Genomic DNA, 7876 nt, shown 5'->3' with positions numbered 1-7876 from the left:
AGTGGAAAGAAGTGATGGGCACATATTTCTTTATTTTGTATAGTAGTCCTGGATACCATACCTTATCAAAGGCTTGACTTGCATCGAGGAAGACCGATGTGCAGTATTCTTTATTTTCTAATGCTTGGTGTATTTTTTGTGTTATTCTCTGTATTTGCTGTACAGTGGAGTGGTTTTCTCTAAAACCAAATCGATGTGGTGGTATCCATTTTTCTGTGTTTGGGTCAGACCATATTCTTTTTAAGAGAAGTCTTTCGAGGAGCTTAGATATGATGGGTAAGAAACCTATAGGACGATAGGATGACACTCTAATAAGATTTTTGCCCCGTTTGGGGATCAGGATTATTTCTGCTGTTTTTAGCTGATTTGGCCAGTATTTATGTTTGAGAATAGCATTAAATATATAAGAGTATGTGAGAAGTACTAACCCTTTTTTTTTACTTTTCTTTTAACATTATGGGAGTCACTTCGTCAATGCCAGGTGCTTTTCTTGAATTTAGGAATGCTATTACTTTTTGCACTTCTTTAACTGCAAAAATTTTGTTTCTGGTATAATGCTAATATTTTCAGGTATTTGTCTTTCTATTTCTTTATCAGTATGGTGATCATATTGTGTAAAATCTGTAGCAAGATATTCTGCAAACATAGCTTTTTCTTCATCACTTATTTAACTGTTTAACCGCTAAGTGAGACTTCTAGCCCCACTAGTTTGTCGGCACTTATGTAGCTGTCACGTTCGCCTACACGTTGGTCTCCACTTTCATCCGCCGCTTCCATGTTGTCGTCTGGTTCAGGTTGGGGTGTGGAATTACCCTGAATTTGAATTTGTATTTGTATTTGTGTGGGCGCCAGTGGACTTGGGTGAAATCCACGAACTTGGAATGGGGAAAGCAAAGGTTGGGAGTTGGATAGGCTGGGGTTTGGGATTGAGACTGTTCAGACGTTAGGATGAGATTCTGTCTCAGGGCGACTTCTGGGCCTTACTCGCAAAGGAAACAGAAAACACATGAAACACAAACATCACTCAACACTGTTGCTGTTTATTTGCAGATGTGAACGGGAAGTACCTATTACACTTTTGAATTCGTGTAACGGACTTAGCCAACACCTATTTAACGTCCGGGTGGTCACTCCTGTTACTCACTAAGGCGACTCCCTCCTGTTATTCCCTTTTTGTGACTGTCTGCTCTGGAGAGCCCGAAGTCCTGACGGTTCCGGGGACGCCTGGTTTCCTCTCCTCTGAAATATTGCTGATTGGCTGAACCTAAAATTTGGGTGTTAGTCTCATTTACATTCAGCCTATCCCTAACAAGATCCATGTAAATTTGGGCCTAAGTATCAGACGGTCCTTCTGACAGTTCTCAAATAAATGATGGTATGCTAACGATCGCTCGGCACGCTTCTCTGGAAATTATTGCGACTCATAACTGTCAAGTCTCCAATTTTCAGAGACCCGCACCGTCGAAGTTAAGCATTGAAATTCCCAGAAAACGCAGCGGGATACTTCCTGCTCCGTTCTGGGGGTTTCAAGTGACCTGCAGTTTGCTTGTCCCTCAGAAAGACCAGATGTCGTCCTTGGCGTATGCTGATGCGGGGGTCACTTCTGTATCATCTTGTGTTAACAGTAATGCAGTTCGTTTACATGTAGTACATTTTAATTAAGAATGTAATTAGTTAGTTATTGGAGAGGGTGGTTTCCCCATGCACTTAGACCAGTATTGGTCCATTGTGCTTCCCTCTATGATATTGTACCAGTCTCTATAACGTACTGATAGTGGTGCTTACCATCAGTCCCGACCAAGCCAGCGAGTTCGGCCTCTACTGGCTTAGCGGTATCTATAATGCTTCCCTCGTCTATCAGAGGCGTTAGAGACTACTGTTGGGCGGGAAATGTCCTTGAATTTGGCTCGGTGACCTCCTTAGATGATGAGGTTATTTTACGTGCCGTAAAGGTACGACACGGGACCCACGGCTTAAAGTTATTTAAGTGTTTAAAGTTTATTTAGTGTTATTTGGTTGTTTCAATAAACTGTGATAATATTCACATCCTATGTAATTTGCCGGATGTGCACCTCCACAGACTACAAATTTTGCAGGCGTGTTTTTAGATTTTTTGCAGCTCTGTGTGCTGTGCGACTGACCACATTTTACACACACATACGGTTTGTTAAAATATGATCTTGTATGACCATATTGTCGGCGCCGCATGCACTGTGACATCCCTTTGCCCTTTCTTGCAGGTTTTACTACTATTGTTTTTTTGTAGTCTTGCTAGTTTGTAGATTTATTTGTTGTTAGTGTAATAAAACATAAATCTATTTTTTTCCGGACATTGTTTCAGGACGAAGAAAGAGCCGCTCTTGCGAGTTTTCTGCTGATTTTGTTGACAGTCATGGGAGTTGCTGGGATTTTGGCTTGTAAGTAACATATTGTCACGTGTTAGGGACTAGACACTGTGTTTGTATTTGTTGCTCGATTTACTGAAGAGTTATGAATCGTAACTACAAATGATTATAATAGTACCGTTAATTTACACACACTACAAATAGTTCGGCAAGCACAAAAACTTCCCAGTTTGTTATAGTCTTCACTGGTCGTTGCTATGTAACATCAAAGTCAAGTCACATCTCGACCGACGATCGGTCAGTCCGTCCGTTTTGGTTTCTTACCCCCTGTGGGGTTCATGACCAAGTCTTAGTTACTTACAGACAGTTACGGTTTTTTGATTGCGTCGGCCTCTCTGACGTGAGGACAAATCTCACATGTATAGTACATAATATAATAACGTACATATAATAACTGTGAAGTTCTTTATTCCCGATCTAAGATCCCATCTTTTTCACACATTATACATAATCTGCAGAGTGCTATAAATAAATATATTCAGTAAGTACTGGCTCGTGAATGAGTTATGCCCAGTGTCGTAACTCATACTCGTTTTTGTTTCCAATTATATATAATTTGAATGCTTGTATTGGGGTTTTACTCAGGTCTCTCTTGTAGAGTTATGACGGTGTATATTTTCAGTCTATATGTAGTTTCGCTATTGTCTAACACTTTCAGTGCTAGTGCATTTGTGTGCTTTTCTAATTTTCTTAAGAATTTGGTATTCCACATTTTTATTTTACTGAGCACTATTTTCATTAGCAGATCTTCATGGATCCTGTGGTTTTTTAGGTACCAAGGTGCGTTCCGATTGGTCAGAGGGTCTTGGATTGGAAACACTGCAGAATTTCGATGGTTGAGCTGTTTTCTTTTGGTTTTGATGTGCTTTGCCCCTCTCAGTCTTCTATCGAGATGCATGCCAGGATATTTCATTCCTTTCTGGGGTGGTTCAACATGGTCCATTTGCACTGTCGGACAGGTTTGGTTGCGTGGGATGAATGCAATTTGCGTAGATTTGCTTCGATTTTTTAAATTCTCCATTTCTTCGCCTAATCAAGTTTATTGATGGTGGCTTGGAGTTTCATTGAGGCTATCGCTGGACCTTCATGTGTGGCTAAGATTGCTGTAACATCTGCGGAGGTAGCAGTTGTTGTGTTGTCTGATATCAGGAGGTCGCTTGCGTAGATAAGATTTAGGACAGGTCCTGAGACGTTCCGTTGTGGTACATCTGCTTTTGTTTTCCTTAAGTTTTTGGTTTCGCCTTTGAATTTTACTTGAGAGGGTCTATCCGTTAAGGGGTCCATACACGTAGGATTCTTGCTCGGCGAGCTTCACTCTGATTAATTTCACCATGAGCTGACTCCCAACTTTGCGACAGACACAAGGACAAGTCTGGCTCATTAGAATTGTAGCCGAATCGGACTTGTGAGCCAGACTCGTACGTGTATGGGCCGCTTTAGATGTGATTCGAATATTCAGTAGTGTGCATAGGGAAGGTTTCTCGGACTCTGAACAAGAGGCTTGGGTTCCATACTTTATCATATGCTTGTGTGATGTCTGGGAACGCCGCATAGCAGTACAGTTCCTCTTATCTGTGCAATTCGGAGTATACTTGTTCTATGTTAGAGTTTTTCTGCTCGGGATGCGTCTGGTTTCTTCTACCACCTGGCGTAATCTCTTGAGTACTGCTCTTTCGAAGATTTTGTTCTTTACTGGGAGTAGGCTCGTTGGTCTATATGAGTTGGCTTTCGCTGCGGTCTACCAGATTCCGGAACCATGAGATCTGCGTGACTCTCCATTGAAGTGGCGAATATCCCGTCCTGATAGCCGAGTTACATTTAATGTGTAACATGTTGCGCGTATTGTCGTGTGATTCATAAGCCACAGATACGATATCCCCTTTCACCTGTGAGACTATCAGTAGATGAATGCACACTGTTCATACTGTAATTTTAATCATCAACACAATGAATCCACAGTTGCTAGCATACATAATTTGATATGAAGTATGGGTTAGAGTAGACCGTGGCATAGCACAGGTGGTAAGTAGCTCACCCATCTTCTTTCACCGGGTTCCATCCCAGAAAATGCCTCTTAATATTTGTGACGGAATAAGTGGCACTGGGCAGGGTTTTCTCTGTGTGCTCCAGTTTCTCCTACCAGATCTCATTCCACCATTTGCCCAACGCCTGCTCTATATTTCAGAGAATTTCCGCTAGCTTTTGTGAATTAATATCCGATTTCTCGTGTATTCGGAGCCAGTACGTATAGTTAATTTTGATTGCACTCATCTAAACGGGCAGTGAAATAACGCTGTGTATTTCATGGGGTTGCGTGTTGTGAAATTATCTGGGCTTGGCCTGCTATTTTAAAGAGAAGATATTGGCATTACTGTAACAAGTGAGATATTTGGAGTGTAAATGTGCATCTGTATGGCATTCTCATGTCGTCGTATTTATTATTTTTCAGTTATCAATGAGGCATGTCGAGTGATGCTCGCTGATGGACGACTGAACGTAAGTTTCAGAGAAGCAATAATTTATTCATAACTTCTAGCTAGTCTCTAAGTAGCCCACTACAAAGCAATAACAATTTTGGCTAACTGATGTATTGAAATGTTTTATGAGAGAGATTCATTCAAATTTCCTCGAAAGGATATGGAAAATAATAAATTTCCATATATTTAGAAAGGTATCTTTCAGCAACTCAGTCACTTGATCAGTAGATGAGTTCTCAATAGAATTAATTCTTATACATCTCTTGTATTGGTTTGTGTTCCAGCTGCATTCTGGCAGTCTGTTTGTTTTTCTTCGGGGTAAGGTCCTTGACAACTGATTCTTTACTTATTAAGTACCACTCTCTAGGCAGTGGGCCAAATTATATACAGAGTGTCCTAGGAAGAATGTGCCAGACTTCGGGAGGGTGTTCCTTATGTTAAAAGTATGCCAGTATAACCCAAAACACCTACGTCCAAAGTTGAATGCTTATGGAGTGCCAGAGAATTGTGAAACTTTGACAGGTGTTACACACTTGTTGATATATATTAAAACTGGCAGGAATATGTGGTTTCTGTAATGTTAATAATGTACTTAAGAAACTAACTTGTGAGTGACATGAAGCCATTAAATTGAACTAAAAAATCTCGCATAGAATGTCATAGTTTTCGTTATGGTTCCAAGCACTCTATATGACACATGAATGGCAAGCACTAAGGTAACACGGCTGACTGCGCATTCTTGTATGCGAGTGTATGTGGCTAGTGTGATCCGTCATCACCACACTGAAGGACAAACATCGATAAGACGTCAGCTGACAGGTACAGTGCATGGACCAATCAGAAAAACCACGCTTATCTCTGTAACCGTTCAAGTTTGGACATAGGTATTTTGGGTTATATCGGCATACTTTAACACTTGGAACATCCTCCCACAGTGTGGCACATTCCTCTTGGGACACCATATATATATAATTACAGTTATCTTGTAAATCTTGCAGTAACTCAAAAATATAAACACATTTCTTTCTGTTCACAGGGTAAAATGAAGATCCTCCTTGAAGGAACTAACTATTCGGTATGTACGATTGCAGAATCATCACATTGTATACTTTTATCAAATTGTCCAACTTAAATGCAATAAATCTATATACTGTCCTCCTATAGTTCATGCAGTTATTATTAGCCTCTTTCTGTTGTTTTTCCTGCCATCATTATTGTCGTTACTTTCAATGTAATCTTACTTTAATGTAGCTGTGTATTTCAGAATGGTTTAGAAATATTTATTTATGGCTAAGTACAGATCTAAACGTCTGCTCACATTAAAACCAGACTGACTTCTCATTTCATATGGCTGTGTTTAAAAGGTTAATCATGTTAGATGTTGGCAGCTCTTTGTTTTGCACTAATTTAAATTAAGTAAAGGAAAATTTAATGTATACATAGTTCATACGTGAACTCTCAAAGTCAGTACAACTGATAGAAACAGGTACTTTGTGGGATTGATTGTCACGCAAATGACACTGTATCAATTGCTGCGGATGTGTGCCGTTGATCGAGATGAGAAGGCAATAACGGATTATGAGTAGGTAATTAGTTTAAATGTTGTTGTCATGGCCTTGTTGAAAGACAGATTTTAACCTATATATTGTCACGTGTAGGTTAGTACGCGTGACGAAAATAATGTGTTATAGTTGGACTGGAATCCTTGGCACTTCGGTTACAAGTTATCTTAATTACAATTAGTAGAGTGCTTTCGCTTATTTACACTTTATAATTCTCTGTTACACACATACAGTAGTCCTCTCCTGATAACGCAGTTAAACACAGGAACTTGCACTATCACAGTCCATATATCACAGTACTACAGTACGCATAAAGTCTTCAACGTCTATTAATATTTCCTCACAACTCCTTTCCATAACGGCTTCGTGTCCTTGGCTTGGTCTCTCAGTTACGACTGACTGCAAACGAGTCTCATTCTCCTGTATAAAACTTCGGCACAGACACGGAACTACAGTAAACACATATCACGTTATCGCTATCCAACCAGTCAATTGGCGTGTTGACCGAATCTACAAAAACACGGCCTCATCTGTTGTTACGTAACATAGCAATGAACTGCTTTCATCTGTTGTTATGTAACACAGCAATGAACTGCTTACCAACAATCTTGCCTTCGCTGTAACTAGTTTAGCAACTCGTTGCTAGCAATGGGTGTACATGTAAGATTGCTCCCAACTTAAGGTTATTCGTTCCAAATAGCCTACAGGCCCGCTACCTGTTCTTTTCCAAGGATTACTTCTGGCTTTCCCACCAATATCCTATAAGCATTCCTCTTCTACCCCAATCGTGCTACATGCCCTTCTCATCTCATCCTCCTTGACTTGATCGTTCTAATTATACTTGGAGAAGAGTTTAAGTTATGAAGCTCCTAATTATGCAGTTTTCTCCAACCTCCTGTCACTTCATCTCACTTCGGTCCAAATATTATCCTCAACACACTCGGCCTCTGTTCCTCCCTTATGACAGAGACCAAGTTTCACACAGACAGAACCACAGCAAAATTATAATTTTGTATATCCTAAATTTTATGCTTTTAGAGAGCAGACGAGAAGACAAAAGGTTCTGAACTGAATGGTAACAAGCATTACCCGAGTTCAGTCTCCTCTTAACTTGCTCTTGAATCAGGTTTTGATTTGTTACAATTCTTCCCAAATACGTGAACTGTGCCACACTTTCAAAACGTCTGTTATCTAATTTTATGTCATGATATTTCCCTGCATTCTGGTGACAAGACAGCAACGTATACTTAGTTTTCTCAGCGTTTACTTGTAGACCAATCTCCTTAGTAGCATCAGTTAAAGCTTTTTTATTTCTCTGTGATGTATCTATGTTATCACCTAGAAGAATCACATAATCAGCGTAGGCTAGCAGGTGATGTCCTGCCTGGATTTCCTGGACCTTCCCAATTTAATACAGATATTTACCTATGCT

General features: G+C 40.0%; 1 long non-coding RNA gene across 1 annotated transcript; it reads left to right on the top strand.

The window, feature by feature from the left end:
• Positions 1 to 2339: 2339 nt before the first annotated feature.
• LOC117282645 lies at positions 2340 to 6513 on the top strand. The gene is made up of 3 exons (XR_004513467.1): positions 2340 to 2417; positions 4855 to 4901; positions 5919 to 6513. It is a non-coding gene; the product is annotated as an uncharacterized LOC117282645 (long non-coding RNA).
• Positions 6514 to 7876: the final 1363 nt, after the last annotated feature.

The sequence above is a fragment of the Cryptotermes secundus genome, unplaced genomic scaffold, assembly GCF_002891405.2.
Source record: "Cryptotermes secundus unplaced genomic scaffold, Csec_1.0 scaffold956, whole genome shotgun sequence".
NCBI classification, from domain to species: domain Eukaryota; kingdom Metazoa; phylum Arthropoda; class Insecta; order Blattodea; family Kalotermitidae; genus Cryptotermes; species Cryptotermes secundus.
This window is presented reverse-complemented; position numbering and strand designations above follow the sequence as displayed.